The 19,889-nt window shown below is 38.0% G+C and overlaps 1 long non-coding RNA gene across 2 annotated transcripts in view; it reads left to right on the top strand.

Annotated features, from left to right (window-relative positions):
• The window catches only part of LOC108404227 (uncharacterized), a 416,170-nt gene extending 399,376 nt beyond the window's left edge, over positions 1–16,794 (top strand). For both annotated transcript variants that reach the window (XR_001854892.3, XR_012121282.1), the window contains 3 exons: positions 410–498; positions 2,539–8,416; positions 12,068–16,794. This is a non-coding gene — a long non-coding RNA (uncharacterized lncRNA). The remainder of the gene's footprint in view (positions 1–409; positions 499–2,538; positions 8,417–12,067) is intronic.
• The last annotated feature ends 3,095 nt before the right edge of the window (positions 16,795–19,889 follow it).

Raw genomic sequence — 19,889 nt, 5'->3', positions numbered from 1 at the left:
CAGTACAGGGATAACATCTAGGATCCTGACCCATAGCAGCAGAGAGACACACATGGAAATACTCTGCAGGAATTCATAGTCATTAAAGGAAATTCTGGAATAATAGAAGACACAGAATTAGGATTCGTACCAGTTGTATCTAATTCTATGAGTGGAAGAGGGTTGATATCTTCATTATGTAAACAAATTTACTCTACCAACTTCTCTTGGCAATAAAGATTATCAATGCTTTATTATTGACTCGGCAGGAGCCACAAATTGAATTGGTCGTTTAAACAATTAATACAATGTAAACACTATAAGAGTGCATTGAAAATGGATTGTGAGAACATGCATTAAAATGTTAATAGCATTTGCTTCTGGGTGTAATTCATGTTCTTGAGTAACCTACAGTTTTGCAAATTTACAGGTTCATTACACCAATTCCGATGTTGCGGACCTCACTGCCTCTCCTCAGATGGACTTCACTGGTAGTTTTCTTTGATGCTGGATGTCAAGGTAAGTAATTTTGATTTTATTATCATGAGAGAGTTAATAGATCTACTATGAATAAGCCAATTCTCTCTTTTTTTCCTTCTTCATCTTTTAGCTCTTTATTCAGTCATTAGTGATTATTGGTTGGCTTGGATTCTCTGCCCCTTTCCCCTTCCAGATACCCTTAAGATTTTTCTCTCTTGTCTCTTGGAGGAACAGAGGTTGTACAGTATGTCCGATCATTCAATAATGAGTTCCTTAAACTTCGGCTTCCTTTGTAAATAAAATTTTCAGCTCAAATCTCATTCATGCTTATAAACACTGAGTCTCATAATCCCCAAGTCCCTTTTTGTACCAAATCTCTCTTTCGGGAACCCATACATAAACCTCCATGAGTCAAGCTACTGTCTGGGCTTCACCGACCTTGGTCCATGAGAGCTTCCCCGCTCTTTTCTGCCTCTGGGGTTTTTCAAAGCTGATGCTCCAGGATTTGTAACTGGGTTTGGTACTTGCTCCAAAGGTTGTTTAAGATAACCACCTGCAGCAACTCGCTTAGGCGCATCCCCTGGTTGCCCTCAGGGACGGCACTCTGGAAAGTTTGAAGCCCAGAACAAATCATTCTTTGGTCTATTTCCTCTCCTCAAACATCTTTGTTCAGATGTGTCAGAATATCAAAGGCAGTTTGGGAGATGAGCGCGTGCTGAGGGATCTCTGCTGTTTGGGAGGCAGCTTTCGGTCGGGGTGTACCTCTCTACCTGTGGATTGAACAAGAAGCTTTCTCAAGGGTTGCACAAACTGTGAGACTCCCAATTCTTTTAAAATTGGTAGTTTAAGCCGCAAATGCAAATTTATTTTCCAAAACGAGTCAAGCCAAGGAACGTGAATCTCTTCTAAAAGAAGTGAGAGATTGCGGAATAAACACAATTCACATGTATAAATGCATCCCTACCTGTCCAGACTAACGGAAACTATTTTGGGTCCAGTGTGCCTGTCAAGAGATTATTGTCATGAAAGAGTTAAAGAGCCTCCAAAGCAGTAAACAATTTACTGGGTTTTTTTTTTTTTTTTTGGTAGGTTTAGGGCTTTCATGCATGATACAAATTCAAACCATTGTTTCTCATTTTCTATAGTCAAGCAAATGTATTCCATGCCATCGCTGATAGACACGCACGTGCCTACACAGCAATTCATTCTTAGGGAACAGTGATAAATCTCCTTTCTTTAGAATGAGAATAGGAAATTACTTGACTACAAACCATTCAATCCACTATTATTAATTATGTAGGGAATTTCATGATTTAATGAAATTTAGATAGCTTTGCAGGAAGCAGTAGGATTTAATAACATACTGACAATTAGCTCACGAATGCATCATGTATATTTTATCCGTTTTCCTGACATCCACCTCTGCTACATAAGAAGCATGAAGAATGAAAATATCAGTCATTTTTGAACACTAAAAATGTCTTCCTTAAAGAATAGGAAACAGTCTGTCTAAAGAGAGAAATTTTGTAATAAAACGGATTTTACAGCAAGATCTAAATATCTAAAAGTGCTTTGTGTGTAAGAAGTTAAGTTGAACTACTTCAAGGAGGAAAATGATCAGAAATGGTTTAACAGTTGTTCCTTGGGATTAGATCTTTTTCATTTTGAATTCCTATAGAACTCTGCTTTTTTTTTCTTAAAGCACATACTAATTTATACCCTGTACTATAGGTACTTATTCTAAGTCTTGCCTTTTTAAAAGAACATCGCATTGAATAGCATATGACACCCTCTTCTAAGAGACCTAAGTTAAAAGTCTTAGCTGATTGATTTGTTTAGAATCCTGGGCCCTAGTGTTCTCACTTGAGAAGTGGGGAAAATGAAATCTTGCAGTTTTTCTTGCCCACAAAGATAATCTAAGTAAAGTATGAAAAATATAGGAAGTACCCAGTGAAGTCATTTTCCCACAGTCTAAGCTACCTCCATGTACTATTAGGCTTAGGCTTAGCTGCAAAAAGCTCCAAAACAAAACGGAAGTGGCTTATTTATGCAAGCTAGCTGTTTAATTCTCCCTTACAGAGAATTCCAGCCAGGTGACCGGGCACTGCAACGGCACGGTGTCAAAGGCTCCGCCTCTCCACCTCGTTCATGTCTGTGCAATTCTCCTTCTGTAAAGTCACCTCATGGTCCAGGAGAGATGCTCTAGATCCAGCCATCACATCTGCACATTAATCCACAGCAAGTAAAATAAGGAGTGAAGAAATTCACTTTACATATGGAATGACTTTACGACTTGCAGGATACTACCGTTGAAATCCCATTGGCCAGAATTTAGTTACATATCCACCTTTAACTAAAATGAAAGCTGATAAATAAGTATCATCTTCACTTGGGCACCATCTACCCAGCTGGAAATCAGAATTCTATTACCAAATGGAATGGAAAATGAATAGTTAGGGATATTAGATAATCATTGTAATGTATATGTTTTGTATTCACAATCCAAGATATTTTAATTAAATAGGAATCACCATGACAAAGACTGGCAGTGCCTCTTTTTAGAGGGAGAGGTGAGGGTGCTCATCAGCCTTTGGATTTTTCAGGCGCTCTTGATAATGTGACCTAAGTTTAATGAGGTTCGGAAAATTTTCATTGTAAGTAATAGAAATGCAACCCTCTTCTTGGCCCTATGATTCTGTATCAATTTACCTGCAGCACTATGACTGTCTGAAAGTATTTTTATCTTTAATTTGCTTATTCTTTTCTTCTATGGCCCCTTCCTCTAAGATGTAGTCTCCACAAAGGCAAAGAAACTGTCACTCATATTCAGTCATATACACACCACGGCTGTGAGACGGCCTGAACATATAAGCACCTACAAATTCGTTGAATGGATTTCTTTTCAGTTACATTTATAAAGCTTTCTTTCCAACTAGACCATGTGTGTTCTACTTCCAAAAGCTCTGCTCACTTACCAGTTCTCCTCCCCCTTTCCTCACAGAGGACCAGCTCCATGGAAGGGACTGTGGGCGGAAGAGGATAAGCAGACCCATAAACGGGCTGAGTGTGAGGAGGACTTGATAAACAAGAAAACTTTAGGAATTTAGTAGTTGATATGTCTTTTAGATCCCTTCAATAGAGTCCTTCAAAAGTCCTATATGGCCAAAACTTCATGCTAAAATTTTCTAGAGGGCATGTATAAAATAAACCAAAACATGTAAACATACAATTTTTCTGGTACATCACAAATGTAATATAAATGTTAATGTTCAGTACTAGTGCTATCAAATTATTCCATATTAATTGCCTTTTCTTAACTATTAGGAACACTTCAGACTGGCACCTAAAGGTTACATGTCTACCTGAGGATTTAAAAGACAAATCAAAATCAGGGACAAGTCAAGGGACCATAAATGCTACAACAGTCACCCTTGTTAGAGACTGCTCAGCTCAGCTAAACAGACAAATGCTTTAATACCATATAATGCAGTTTCCGTTCCTTGAACAAACTTAGTTAAAACTAAATAACTTGTCATGTATTCATATGCCCACAGTTTATTCATTACAAACTTATTGGAATATCATTAAGCTTATCAGGATGTTCTATTTAATGCCCCTAATTTTCATAATGCCAATGAACTACAGTTCAAGATACCACACACACATTCACAAAAAGATTATATCAAGGTGATACATACTGATAAAATCAATATCATCAGCTTTTCCTACTACTTTTTAAACCAGCTTTTTAGCAATGTTTCCAATTAAATCAGATCAGCATCAGATCATATTAGGAGTTTTAATTTATTATTCTATGCAAATACTTCCAAATACCTAATTCTACTTAAAAAAGAAAATTAGTTATCAATTGTATTTTGGCACACTCCTCTCTAATATTTGTTTGGACCATTACATTTTCAAAAAGTGTCACTCAGTTTCTTCTAAACTATTCGACTCTGCATTGCTAGTTTCCCACCAGTCACTGGACAAGCACAGGTTCAGTGGCTAGACAGCCTGAGGTCAGTGTATCTTTTCCATTTCTTAGCCATTTCACCATGAGTTGACTCCTCAGCACTGCAGGGCCCTTCCCTGCAGAAATATATTTTCTCATGATACTTACCTAGTAAGGTTGTTTTGACTAAAGTTATAGGAAGGGCTCATATAAATATGACTTTAAAGAAAGCTTATGTAATTATATACTTCTGTTTTCTCAGAAGACAATTGTTGGGAGAACATAGTGTGTAAATGGGTTTAAAAGTCCTAAAATTGTCACTGTGAAGGCATCTGGGTTATAACATTTAAGTAAATGTGTATGTACAGAATTGCATTGTATATGTGAGGATTAGATCTCCTTATGTGGGTACATTCATCTTAATGATCCAAACATTAATAGCACTGATTATCATTAAAAACATAAAACCACATCTTACTTTTGAAACAGAGCCAAAGCAGTTAATTCTAAGAATATCATTCTGTTATTAGGCTGTAAAACGATAATAAAATATTCACGGGAGGAGGGAGAAACAAAATCAGCATAATAAAATTGATTTTCAGTTAAGGGGTTCCTTCCCTTTTACTCTGTTCCAGCCCCACCCTCTCTGGCTCCATAATTTTTGTTTTGCTTTGTTTTTTTTTTAGCGCTTGTTCGACTTAGATTTTCACAAAAAAGCCAATTGTTTTAACAGGGACATTCAATGCTATGATTCTTTTGGTATCTGTGTTTTTTACTTTACTCACAAACCACTACGTCTTTCTATGATAAGAAATGAACACAGTGTCATTTGAAAAACTTTTTTTTTTTTCCAATTTAAACAATTTAGCATCACTCATATTTTTCTAATGTGGCTAATGCCGCTAAAATATTCCTTTCAAATGTCAAGATATGACCTAAATTATTTTTGGAATAGACAAATCAGTAATAATGACAGTGTTTTGTTGAAATTGTTATTCAAATACCTATCTTTCATTTTAATACATTATTTGGACATCTTTCTTCAAAATAAGATAGCTTACTGGTAAAGGACAGAAGTCTATATATAATCCAGGCCTAAATACTGTAAAAAAAATTACCTCAAAAAATAATTTGAAAGTGAAATAAAGTAATTTCAGTCAGCTTGAGTTTCATGCTAGATTTTCTTACCAAAATATAGCACTTTTCTCTTATACTAATTCCAAGCACAAAGTTCTTCATATTACTTAACTCTTAAGATCATTTTGAACTATCTAAAGCTGTCAACATTTCACTTCAGTTAGACTGGTGACTCTCACACAATGTTATCTTTATGTATACATCAAGCATTTAAATGAGATTCTCTAAATAAACAAAATAACATGTAATTTCAGATGTGAATATTGAAAGGTTGAGCAGACCATATGGATTTAAATTTTCTTCCCTGCAGAATGCTCTAATTTATGCTGTATTTTCCTGCCTGTCCTCAAATTGTGCTCACCTACAGAAGCTCCTTACATCTGCATGCTTGAATCTTAGTAAGTCTCTCATATCATGTTTCCCAGTGGGTCTTAGCTTCTTGCTGTGCTCATGATAACAGGGTTAAGTGAATGCGTGTGATAACACCAAAGTTGTCAATTTATAATCCAGGCTTTGGCTGCATTCCAAGGCTATTCCAACCCTGGGTTCTACACACGCTCCATCCAGCCTTTCCCACACTCTTCCAACCACAGATATACTCTCCATAATTATAATTATGTCTTCTTGAGTATATCATTCTTATGGGATTAAATGTAGGTAAACATTGGAAACTGGATTCTTTCATACAGAATAATACCTCAGATCTGTTCAAATCTTGTATACCAGAAGTTAACTCTTTTTTATATTTGATCAGCAGTCCACTATATGGAAGTACCAGTCTTTGTATCAATTCACCCACTGAAACACATCCAATTTGTTTCCATTTGGATAATTACAAACCAAGTTCTATAAAGATACATATTGGTGAGACCATAAGTCTTTATTTCTCTGGGGCAAATATATACAGGTAGGATTTCTGGTCAATATAGTAAGTGTATTTTTAATTGTAAAAGAAACTGCCAAATTATTTTCCAAGTTGTAGGAATTTGCATTTCCATCAATAATGTGTGAGTTGTAGATGTTCTGTAATTGCATTAACACTTGGTATTGTCTGTTTTCATTTTTAGCCATTCGAACCAGTTTACAGGTATATGTCTCCATGGTTTAATTTGCATATCTATACTGGCTAATGTTGTTAAATGTCTTTTTCTTTGGGCTTTTGCCTTTCATATATACCCTTAGGTGTAGTTACTTATTTAAATTTGTATCCATTTTTAATTGGTTTGTCTTTTCCTGTTGAGCTTTGAGACTTATTTATATATTCTGGATACAAGTCCATTGTCAGGTATAGGATTTCCAAATATTTTCACTTAGTCTTTAGTGAGTCTTAATTCTCTTAACAGTGTCTTCCACAGGGAGGAAAAAAAAGTGTTAACATTTTAAATCTAATTTATCATTTTGATTTTGTGAATTGTGCTTTTAGTGTTTTATCTCAGTGCTCTTTGCCAAATTCCAGGACACAAAGACTTTCTCCTATACTTTCTTCTAAAAATATTATAGTTTTACATTTTACATAATACTCCACTTAGGTTAATTTTTATGTAATGGTGTGAAGTTTAGGTCAGGGTCCTTTTTAACATCTTCACATATGGAAGTCCCAGGGTTTCACAGTGGACATCTATAGTCTTTCTCCACTTAAAGCCATTGTGTTTATCTGCCTTGTCAAAAACTTATCTGTCCTGTTTCTGTGGATTTAATTCCTGGGCCCTACACTCTATTCTATTGATCCATATGTTGTTCTCTTTACCATGATGTCTTGATAAATGTAGTTTTTGAATACACAGCTTTATTGAGGTGTATCTGATATACAAAAAAAAAATGGTGAATCTATTTAGTACACACATCATTTGATGAAATTTAGATTTCAGGCAGAATGTGTGCTGGCACAGATAAAAACACTCTGGGGAGCCTCCCATGGAGCTCCAACATGAACTAGGCTAGAGCATTTCAAGACAAGAAATTCTGTGGTCTAGAGCCACTGATTTAATGTCCCTAAGCCTTAGTCTCCTTCTTCTGGAAAATGTTCTATACATTGTAGAGTTATCACAAGAACAAAGTAAAATAATAAATATGAAGGATTTGCTATCTATCACTCAGCAATATTATTTGATGACATCAATGGTATTATTCCTAGTTCTCTTCCCATTTTGTTGGACTTGTCCCATCAGCTGTACTGGAATGGTTTTCTAGGTTTCAGGCAGATGGGACTGTAGGATTAAAAAAAAGAAGTGCGAACACAGTAGTAGTTTATTTACATAGATAACTATGCATAAAGTTACTTTCCTAGTGCACGCAGGACAAAAGATGGCTGGTCTCTGCGTTGGTGGGTGGTAGGCGAGTTTGTCTGTGGGGTTAGGCAGCTCTGGCGCCTACTGAGCCTTCTAATCCATCAGCAGCCTCTCCCCTTTTTCTTGCTGACAGAGTCCTGATTCAGTTTAGGTTTCGGGAGGCCTTGTGCTCCTGGAGGGTTCAGGGCTCTCCCTTAGCCCAGTGGAGTGGATCTTGATCAGTCTAAGCTAAGCATGGCACTGAGATCACATTGCCAGTGATCATTTGAACCGCTGTATGACATAATTTTGACCAATGCTATATGAATAAAAGGTCTGACCATTGGAATTGGTTGATTCTGGAGCATTTTCCTCACTCTAAAACTAAGGAGTAGAAAGTAGTAATACTGTCTTTTCAGGCTTTGAAGAGTCATATGAGAACATAGTGTTTGGAGCTATTGCAACTATTTTGTGACAGAAAACAAGACTTATACCCACAGCTAACATACTGTGGAAGAATGGAAAGCTTGCTTCTTTGTTGATGTCATTAAGCATTTGAGAGACTAGCCCTGGAACTATGCTGCCACTGGTATTCTATGAGGTGAGCCTTCATTATTTAAGTATCCATACAGGAAAATAAGTCTATGGGGGAAAAATCAAGGCTGAATCTCTTGATTAAATAAATGAGAAACTTAAAACCCGTTAGGAAGAAAGAACTCTGCCATCTTACAAATATTCACAAAGTGTAGCAATCTGCCTTCATCATTGTTATTCTTTGTGGTTGGTTCATATACTTGCCTCTCTAGTACTTTACATTATTTTTAAAATTGCAGTTTTCTAGAAATAAAGAGAAAACATTTCTGATCCTGAGAGATGCCGCCGGGTGGTTGAAAAGAGACTGTGCTGCCGGGTGGTTGAGAAGAGACTGTAGTCACATCAACAGTGAAGATTAACCACATTTCTAAAATTTGTGGACCTGTCTCTGCTACCAATTATTTTTAATGATATATTTCCTCGAGATTTTCATCCACCGATTCTCAAATATTTTGTATCATTGCCTTAGGACGGGGAAACTGTCTAATCAAAAGCATATTCCTCCTTAACATTTCACAATGATACTTAAAATTTTTTTTTGTTACCTGAGGCTTTTGTAAGACATATCTTACTAAATTTTTTTGTGGTGATAGAAATGAGGAAAATTCATGTGACACTGAATTTATTCTTGTTAGATAGTCAGAACCTTGCTCCTGTGAGTCACAGGACTGATAAATTGTCAGAAATGGTTCTATTACTGGGAGAACAGTGTGCCATATGCCAGAGGCAGAGTAACAGGATGGGCAAGGATTTTCATTTCCGAGTCAGACTGACTGTGCTTAAATCGCAGCTCAACTACATACTCCGGGTGTAACCATGGACAAACTGGTTAGTAATTTTAGACTCACTCCTGCCTGTAATCATGGGATAATGATAGAACTCTGAATCTATCTCCCAGACTGTGAAGATACAATAGGCAATGTTTATAAAGTGCTTAGCCCAGAACCCAGCACATACCCTGTGCTTAAACTTCTTAGGCATTATTAATTAAATACTTTTGAAGTATTCTATGATCTCAAGTCTCCACACAATCACACCATAAGACTTCAGAAGCCCCACCATAAATGACTGTCAATACCTACTGAGCTAATTATCATTGTGTTGGCATGTGGGCAAATTTTATAACCCATTTATGATAAAAGTTGTTCATGAGAAGAATTTTTCAGATCTCCAGATGAAGGAGAACAAGTAATTTTCAAATCTTTCTCAAAAGGCAGGGGGACCTTTATACCAACCTCCCAGGAGTTCTGACTCTCAAATTCGCCAAATTGCCAGTTAAGCACTTCTATGAGTATGACTTCTAACACTCTAGTTTTTGAGGTGACAGTTTGTCCTTTGACATCATTTCTCTGATGGATATAGGAGAAGTCATTGATTGTCAACTTGTGTAATTTGTTTTTCCTTTTATGAGGGCAGGAGTGACAATTTCCAAGTTCTTTATGTACCACAGCAGAAACCCCTCCTTTTTTAGAACATAAGTTTTCGAGTTAAGAAAAGTGTTTCATCTAATGCAGTTATGCTTCCCCCATGACATTTTCATGGCTTGACAGCTCATTTCTCTTTAGCCCTGAATAATATGCCGCTGTTTGGATGGGCCACATTTTACTTATCCAGTCACATACTCAAGGATATCTTATATCCTTCAGTTAGGCATACTTATAAGTAACCGGGTTACTTATAAGTTGTGGCCATTATAAATAAAGCTGCTATAAATATTTTTGTGTGGGTTTGAATGAACCTAAGTTTTCAACTCTTTTGGGTAAATACCAAGAAGCAGGACTGTTGGATCATACTGGGAGAGCATGTTAAAGCATATTTTTTTTGCAAGAAACTGCCAAACCGTCTTACAAACTGGCGGTGCCATCTGCATTCCCACTGGGAATGAGTGAGGGCTCCTGTTACCCACTCCTCCCCAGCATTCAGTGGTGTCGGTGTTCTGGGATTTGGCCATTTTAATCTGTATAGTGGTTATTTCATTACTGTTTTAATGTACATTTCTCTGATGTCATGGTATCGGGTGCCTTTTCATATACTTTCTTTCCATCTGTATACCTTCATTGGTGAAGTATCTATTCAGGTCTTTGGACCATTTTTTAATCAGATTGTTTCTTTTCTTATTGTTGAGAAGCCAGTGTGAAAAGATTATGTATGTACTGCAGGATCGCAACTATATGACGTCCTGGAAAAGCAAAACTATGGAAGATCAGTGATTTCCAGGGGTTGAAGGAGGGGAGGGATGAATAGGTGGAAGCCTCCAAAACGATTTAGCAATGGAGTTAATACTAGATAATATTTTTAGTTGTAAACAAGGGAAATAGTCTGGGTAATTGGAAGAATGTTGAGAACTTCACATAATCAGTAAGGACCTATATCAATATCTGATACTCCTTCCCTAAAGGAATCAAATGCTTGTGGATGCAAGACTTCCCCAAATCATGCTGCAGGAAGAGCTTGATCAGGGCTCCTTCCTGTTGGCATTATAGCCACTGTTCCTTTTCATATCATTGTCAGCGTTATTGGATGCCATCTGAACTGAGGGACAATGCTTAGAGCAACAGAGCGGGAGCATCCCCTTTATTTTTGTATTGATTTCTTAATATTTCTGGTCTTCCATGGGCCATGGATTAGTACTGTATTATCAGAGTAAGTGATTTGGGGTTGGGTAAGCTGTAGGTAGGAAATATGGTGACACTGACTGGTCCATAGCTTTGGTTGATTATACAGCACCCCGACACACCGAGTTCCTCTCTTTTCCAGAATGCTTTGCACAAAGTTGATGCATGTAGACCTTTGTTGATCAGAGCATTTAGTCTAGGAGGCTAAACTGAGGAAATACTCTCATAGGAAAAGAAACTTTGATTTTGCAACTTTGAGATACTAGTATAAAAATGGTTGGTATGATAATGCCTGGAGGGTAATAATATTAAGTTTAGTAGGGTGAACACATACAACACTAAAATGCAAATAGAGGAACAGGGGTTAACATGTGGGTAGTATCAGTTGTGATATTAGATGATACATATTAGTAATTTGGTGCTGACATTATTTCCATAAAAGCATTGAGCCAGGTCTGAGGATAGAGATGAAAAGACTACTATTTCTATCTAGAATGATAGTATTTTCAGAAAAGGGGGAAGTTGATTATCCCCCTTTCTGTATCAATTTTTTCACACTTACATTCACCTTTTCCTCAAGCCCTGCATACCTCGAAACCTTCCCTCATGTTCCATATATTTCTTCTCTATGTCATTAGCTTTTTAAAGTTTTTTCAGTTAGGCATACACAAATGACCATTTTCTTTTTCTGTGGCACTGTCTTCTAATTTTACAAGGAAAAGTTTTAAAAGTTGTAATAGAAAAAACATAACATAATGCAGAAGAATAAAAACTTGACTTCCACTTTGAGGAATATCAAAGAGTAATGTTAATATTTGATTAGAAATATGGTTTGTGATTTTTGTGGCACCTGGAAAGGTGTTTCCTAATTATAAAGTCTCTTTAATAAGTTCAATTGACTGAGTAACAGCTTTTGATCATAATGATTTAAAATAATAGAATAAATTACTGAAAATTACAGTTCTAACTTTAAACATTTTATTATTCAGCTAATTCACTTGCTTGGGTAATTGTGTAAATTATCTGTTTCTCTTTTTTATTAGGAAATCAACAAGAAGGGAGAAAATAATGAGGTGAAATAGCAGGTTGTGTCTGCAGACTTTGATTGACAAAGGAGACTGTGAAGGCGTAGAAGCCACCGCGAAAATCTCAGTGAACCATTTTGAAAAGCAAATTGGCAAAAAGAATAGTTGGTCACGCTCTTAGGCTGGTAATTTAACTTCTTTGTTCACAATCTCTTTAATATTCAGTAATCATTTAACCACACGATTGCGTATCTTGAGAAGGCAGGTGCCATGGAGACAGTGAGATAGAGTAGTGGTTGGAAAACCAGAAGATTTAGACTCTACTTTTAAAGGGTTGATAACCTTGAGATCCAATGGGCAAAATAAAATACACGGAGAATGAGCAGCTGATACATACATTTCAGTCTCAGCATGGTCAGTAAAACTGGCTACAGATGAAAGGAACTCTAGGTAGAATGCAATCACATGGTATCAGTAAAGAAGAACTTTCTGAAGTTCTTTCCTCTTTTAAATCTAAAATAGGAAGGTGAAAGCTGGGTAAGAAACCTGAATTAGATAAAAGAACATTCCAAAGGAAGCGAATTTTTTTTTTTGGCCCTGATTAAAATGTGGGAATGAGATAACGCTGTCAGACAGTGCTTGCCAAATTGAAATATTTGTGTAGGAAAACAAATGATATGGTGGGTAAATGTAAAACCCTTGGGTAGGCACTTATATTTACTAATACCCCATGGGGAGGTGCTATATATGTTTTACTAAAAACAGGTGGTTTGATCAAATGCAGTTTAGGTCAGACAGATTGCATCCTGGGAAAGAGACTTCTACACGGGGGGAAAAATTACCCTTCATCACCTACACCAGGCACTGTTCCAAATCAAACACGAGGAAGTCACCAGAAGTTCTCTGGAAAAGTTACTTAAACCTTTCATCTCAGAACCTAATTATTACAATTACTGTTTTTTGTTCCTGTTTTGTATGTTGAGTCCTTCCTTCATTTCTCAATCACAGGCAGGTGCACTGGCTTAATGTTGCAGAAGAGATAGGGCTCGACTGACCCTCAGAAAAATCCAGCAACGGGCTATTACATGAAGCCCATGTTCTCTTCATGACGTATTTGACCATCTTGCTGGAACTTAAAAAAAAAAAACAAAGTAGTTGGGGAGCATGGAATGTTCTCGTTATCAGTGATCCCCTTGCTTTATGCTTCTTTGTATGTGTCATTCTTCAAGGACCACTGAGGACACTGTCAGTTCTCCACTCGGACTGGCAGCTTGGTGATTGTATACAGACCCTGGGGGTAGCCCCGGCTGGTCCTCTGCTTCTCCCCTTCCCTCCCACGTGCAGCCCCCCGCGCCGCCTCCCACGGCACTGAGGTGGGGGGCAGGGCGGCCGGGCCTGGGCCTGCGTTTGCCGCCCCCAAGCCCTGCGCTCCTCTCCGAAGCTGCCACCACTGTACACGCGGCTCGTCCCCCCAGGGCTGCTCGGGGACCCTCCTGTGCGTCTCCTACTTTCATTTTTCTATTTCTAATGGAACTTTCCCAAAACACATTTCTCCCATCTCAGAAAAGAAAAACACATGCATCTTTATATATACAAAGGAAAAAAATCCTTCTGCACCATACAAGAAAAGGAACAAGATCTTCTCCAGAGACAGACCCTAAATCAAACTTGAAAAAAACATAGTTCTAAATAAACCGCTCAACTGCTCAGGCCGAATCACCCCCAATTAGGTCAAGAGTGACTTCACAGTTTTCTCTTTTCACAAGAAAAAATGGCTGTGTATGTGATTCCCATTAATTTAGGTAGAATACTTTTGACTAGCTTTCTCACAAAATAAATGTTTTTTTCCCTGATTAAAAATGGACCATCTCATTCTTGTAAGATATGCAGGCTATAGTTGACAGTCTTCCAAATTTTTATACCTCTCAGACTCAAAATTTTGGTTTCATGTTCAAATATACCAAATACAATAAATGCCTTACATGATGTATAAGGTCTTTGTTCACATGAAGATCGGTGAGCTCTTCACGCCACTGTTGTAGAATAACCATCAAATGCATTTGAGAAATTCATGATGAAATCATTTGAGGCCCCTTTCTCTTTTCCACCACCATCCGTAGAAGGTATATTCCTTTTAACTAGTTTCTGCTTTGTAAAGAAAACCACAAAGGAAGTTTGAAACTAATAATGCATAATAGAGGTGCATCGGTTTAGTTGTCTTCATTTTCCTCTTACGGATGACACAAGGCAGAAGAACTCAGCATTTGCATGAATATTGCATGAGGGGAAAACTGGTGTTTTCCCGAGGAATAAGTTTGAGTGTGATCCAATGTGAAAACAGCTGCTGGCGTGAATGTCCAAAGTTTTCTACCATTGAGCAAGGCCGACCAGCCTTGCGCCTGGGAAATTATCATAGCAGATGTCAAACTCCTCAGTAATTTCCCCATGAAGCATCTAATGTCGATCAACATGGTCTCCTGGTGAGCCTGCCAGAATGCATTAGGGGCAAAGTGCACCCCACAGATACCTAAACAAATTAACATGCCGTGTGGAATTATTTGACAGAAATCTATTACATTTTGTTATTTTCCGCCAAAGATAATAGTTTCAGTTTTAGAATAGTTCACATAAACCATTTTTGAGACACTAATTAAATACCAAGACTGATTGTCTATTAAGGACAATTTTGCTTGTGAGAGTAAACCAAATTATCAGTTTTTAGACCTAGCAGGGGATTCTTCTAAATGTTCAAGGATTATCCAAAGGCAGTTTTAATAAATTTATTAAGGACCTTGCAAACACTAAATAAACATATAGTAAGGGATTGATTAATGCAATGAATAAATAAATGCACAGCAGCAGTAGATAGAAACATATATTAAGGACATGACGTTCCATCTCTGCTCATTAAGTCAGGTATCAGTCAATGAAAGATTTGTCATCTCCAGTATTTTTTACAATCCAGTGTTAAAGTTCTATTACTTTGGGACTTCTAATCATTTCTTAAATTACTTTAATCATTTAATCATGTGAATCTGTTAAACATTTAAGAAACAATTTTGAAAAGAAAGAATTTTCCATAGGTTTTGAGAAGTGGTGGTTGGACAGCTAGGCTCTGGAGTCATGCAGATGTGGCTTGAATCCTAACTGCACTCCGTGACAGCTGTTTGTCTTCGGGCAAGTTAATCAACGTCTCTGAGCCTTGGCGCCCTCATCTTTAAAATGAGAAGAGCATTAACGCTTAGCCTTAAAGTTCTCACTAGAATTAAATGAGACAATGCAGGTAAATCAGTTAACATTGCACCTGACACGAATTAGATACTAAGTTGAGTTTAGATACTGATTTTTACATTCTTCTTCCTGTTCCCTGCGGTGCTTTGTTTTGGTAAAAGTTTTGTCATCATGACAAATGGACTTAGTTACAGAGAATACATTTAAATTCTACTGCTTGTGAACACTGGCTTAGCATGCCATAAAAACTGAAAAACTTTTTGAGATATGATTATGTTAAAAAAGTATTTTTCTCCCCTTGTGCATCAAACCACTGTCAAATTATTGTAAATTTAATTTGTTGCTGCCTATTTATCCATCTGGCATCTTGTTTCTCTCACTCCCATTGCATTGAAATGAATGGTCATATTAAGCATTGCTTTCAGGATTACGCATGTGAATGTCCTACTTGCATTAGCAGAACTAATGACTTTGATGCCATATTGCTTTGATAATAAAACTAAACGAAAAGCCTGACATTATTATGGATAGCTACTTTGGGAAAAACAAATGCAGTGTTGTATCAGAATTGAAATGATAAGTAAGAGTATTTTAACGGCTATCACAATATCACAAAATGAACCAAATGTAAATGTTTTAACCACAAAGCTATACTTAAGGCTGTGTATTTCGGCTCTTTATTCGTATGTGAGAAAGTAGCAAACCTGTGGGCATGTGGGCCCATATACAGAACCATATAGCTTTGATTTTTTCACAAGTCTTGGCTGAAGCACTTTTCTGAACACTAAATTGTAAGATATAGAATCAAACTTTAGTTACCCAATGCTACAACCTGAATGTTTATATCTCCCCCAAATTCATATGCTGAAATCCTAAGCCACTTGGATGATAGTATTAGGAGGTGGGGCCTTCCCGAGATGGTTGGGTCACAAGGGTAGAGCCCTCGTGATGTGACTGGAGCCTTACAAGAGAGGTTCCATCACTTAAGCATCGGGCCAGGAAGAGCGCCCTCACCAGGCCACACTGGCACCTTGACCTAAGACTTCCATCCTCTAGAACTGGGAGCAATAAATGCCTGCTGTTTATAAAGCCACCCAGTCTGCGGTACTTTGCCACAGGAGCCCGAACAGATGAAGATAGCAATTGTCAGGTTTGACATGGCATGCATATTCACACTGCTTTCACTATTATAAGATTTTATACTGGAAAATGTCTTATCAGCTCTTATTTCTGTCTCACAATTCCTTTAGGAGTATTCATGCTGTCAACCCTTTATGAGAAATTAAATAAGGCTCTGAATCTATAGCAGTCACAAATCCACCTTATGTATGAACCCATCTACCTGGCTTTTCCATTATATCACACTGCCTCTCTGATTAAGAAGAATTTAAAACTACATGTATTTGTTGAAAGGCATCTTTATTAAAACACATGTGAAATACATCACCAATTCTTGCAAGGTACAGCAGCATAATTAATCTACCCTTAACAATGCACGAATTTAGAACACTGGAGCAATTAAGACCAAAAAGGAAACCTGAGATAAGTTTACCTACTCAGAGTGAAAGAATTAATCACTGCTCACTGATAACATGAGAACTTTATATATTGATCCATGTTCTCATTGCAGTGGCTTAATTTCTGGTTTAATGCTGATCATCAAATCGCTGTCTCTAGGCCTAAGAGCTCCCCTGAATCCCCGCTTATGTATATAGGTACAAATCAAATTTCCACTGGGCACGTTAGCTCAATGTTTCCAAAATTGAAATCATTGTTACATCTTATTACCCAGGCCTGATTTATTCTGTAGAATCTACATTGATGTCAAGACCGCACCAGTGGTGACTGAAACCAGAAACCTTAGAATCACCCAGGTAACTTCTATTGTGCACATTCACACCTAAAATTATTCCCATGTTTATTAGGCTTTATCTCCAAAGTTATTTTTTCATCTATCCTCTTTTCCACCTCTACAAAGCGTTGCCTTAAGTCCAGGAACTCATCTTCAGATTATAAAATATCTCTCGGCTGGTTGATGCTGACTGTGATGGAAAGCATAAGGAAAAAGAATGGCCAGCACAAATGGCTAGACTTTGCTGAAGGCACACGACACAGAAAAACCAGCAATGATAGCTGGACGTTCACATTGAACTATCAGTTCTAGGACCCAAGTTGGATGGCAGGTAACTAAACACAGTGCTGCCATGTCACCATGTATGTTCAAATCACAACATGGCCTGGTGTGATGTGAATGTAGGACACAGGTTTGCAAAGAGCAGGAACCTGAGAACTGGATGGACAAATGGTAATTTGGAGATGGCTTGAGGTACCCAAACTCTGAAATAGCCCCTAGATGTTAGGGGAGTTTCTCTGGCATCTCAGCCAGTTCTGGATCCCCAAAGTCACCTCTGTGCCTTACAGTCCCCTGGGTTTGCATACAGGTCTCTGTAGGGGGGATGAGGACAGATGCGAGCTGTCTAGTTGCCATTGCATGGGGACAAGAGGTCCCGGGGTGTCAGCTGCTGGAACTGATATCACTGGGACACCTCTGCCCTGGGACACTGGTCTTCCACACACTCAGCTTGCTGGTTCTTCCGCTCTCGTTCCCTATATTACAATAGGATTTTATCTTAACTACATGTGCATCCTTCTGGGGTTACTGGAAACGTCTGACTGCTTTCCTGTGATGCTTCATGTCTGGAGAAACTCAGGCCCTTGCGTGCAGGAGGGCTCCCTGCGCTCACTGGAGAGTCAAACGCATGTGAGCCCATCTCATGACCAGCAGCCTAGACAACCAGGTATGTGAATATATACTTATGTAAATATCTCCTGACATCATGAACCCATTCTGGCACCTTGACTCTGAATTCTCCAAACCCACCCAAGGCTCCCACCCACAGCCTTCCCTGTGGGATCTGGCATGGGGCAGGTGGGCAGCGAGAGACGGGGGCATTCCCCCAGGACCCACCACAGTCAGGTCAGCCGGTGGCAAACGTTTCCTCTCAAGGGCCAGCTGTAAGTGTTTTCAGCCTTGCGGATCATCCCTTCCCTGTCACAAGCAAAGAAGCCACGGACAGTACGTGAAGCAATAAACGTTTTCTAACGTAACTTTATTTATAAACACAATCTGCAGGCTGGGTTTGTCCTTGGGCTGTGGTTTGCTGGTTTCCTGGAAGACCCTGACCCTGCCTTTCTGAGACAGAGCAGGCGTGGGTGTATTCTCCCAAATCAGCTATATTCTGAGTCTCAGCTTTTGAAATTAAAACAACAAAACTAAGCATGCGAGTCTCGTGTTCCTCGCTGCACTGCCCATGAACTCCTTGCCTGAATGAAGCACAGGTGCCTGGCTGACTGAAGGGCGGCGGGGCAGAGATGACAGGTGTCACCAGGGAACAGCCTGGGGTGGTCTCTCCGAGGTGCCCGCATCTCCTGTTTTCATGCGCATGCTCTTTTCCTCTCATTGCTTCTCCTTTTGAAAATGTCCTTATGTGGTGAAGTCTGCTTTGCATTTAGGATTAACTATATTTGTGGCTGCTCTCCAGGCCCTTAAGGGAAACATTTGGAGTCAGTCTCTTCCCTTTGATGCAGTGCTGAGTAATGAAGTTTTCCCACGTCTAAGTAAGAGCCAACTACTTAATTAAATCTTCTCTAGATGGCATCAAATATCTTGATATAGAATGATGGTGACAATTTTGCTTATGTAGTTTTTCTAACTGTTGTTTCATAAACTGCTTCTAAGGAGACGTCTCATTTGTCCGCCAAGTACCCCAATGCTAAGTTCAAAATATTTTTGCAAACATGTAGTTTTTAGAAATTAAAATGCTTGTCTCACCATCCTTTAGTCAGTCTGTGGAATAAATATCAAGGACATATTCACTTAGATGATATACTAACACTTTTAGTAGCAATTACAAACGATACACATATATTTCAATTACACTTTTCCAGAAATCAGTGACTCCTCAAACTATGCCTAAATCATGAAATGTTACTAAGTATTCATTTGCTACATGATAATTTACCTTTATTCAAAATATATTGATGACTTATCTCTCTGTGGTTTCAAAGTAAGAGAAGAACATGGGGAATTCATAGCTTTCTTTTTGTTTCTTCAACGCACTTACTCATTTTCTACTGAAGAACTAACAGTAAGTCAAATTGCCTCTGTCTCCAACTACACTTTAAGGTCTTTGGCATCAGGAATTTTTTACTTACCTTTGATTTTTCTAATACCTGGGAGAGTTCCTAGAACATAGTAGATAATCAGTAATATTGTTGGAAGTAAACGATAAACAAATAAGTGACATTGTACATGAAGTGAAGTTATTTTTAGGAAGATAGGCTCTATCAAGTTGAAATTTTGGAGGTTCTGCAGTCATTAGTAAAGACAAGTTCTAGACTGGTTTTCGTTTTTGCACAAAGTATATTAACAATAATTTCCATTTCTCAGCTCATTCTGAGAGAAGTGAGAACTTGAAGCCTCTTAGGAAACAATCTATTTATTTTATTTTTATTTCTTCACATATAATTTAATAACAAAACTATCAGTGTAAAGATTTTCTGGACTATCTTACTCTTCATAGAACTAATTTTTTGCATTTAAAATGTA

Source organism: Manis javanica, chromosome 9 (assembly GCF_040802235.1).
Source record: "Manis javanica isolate MJ-LG chromosome 9, MJ_LKY, whole genome shotgun sequence".
NCBI lineage: Eukaryota > Metazoa > Chordata > Mammalia > Pholidota > Manidae > Manis > Manis javanica.
This window is presented reverse-complemented; position numbering and strand designations above follow the sequence as displayed.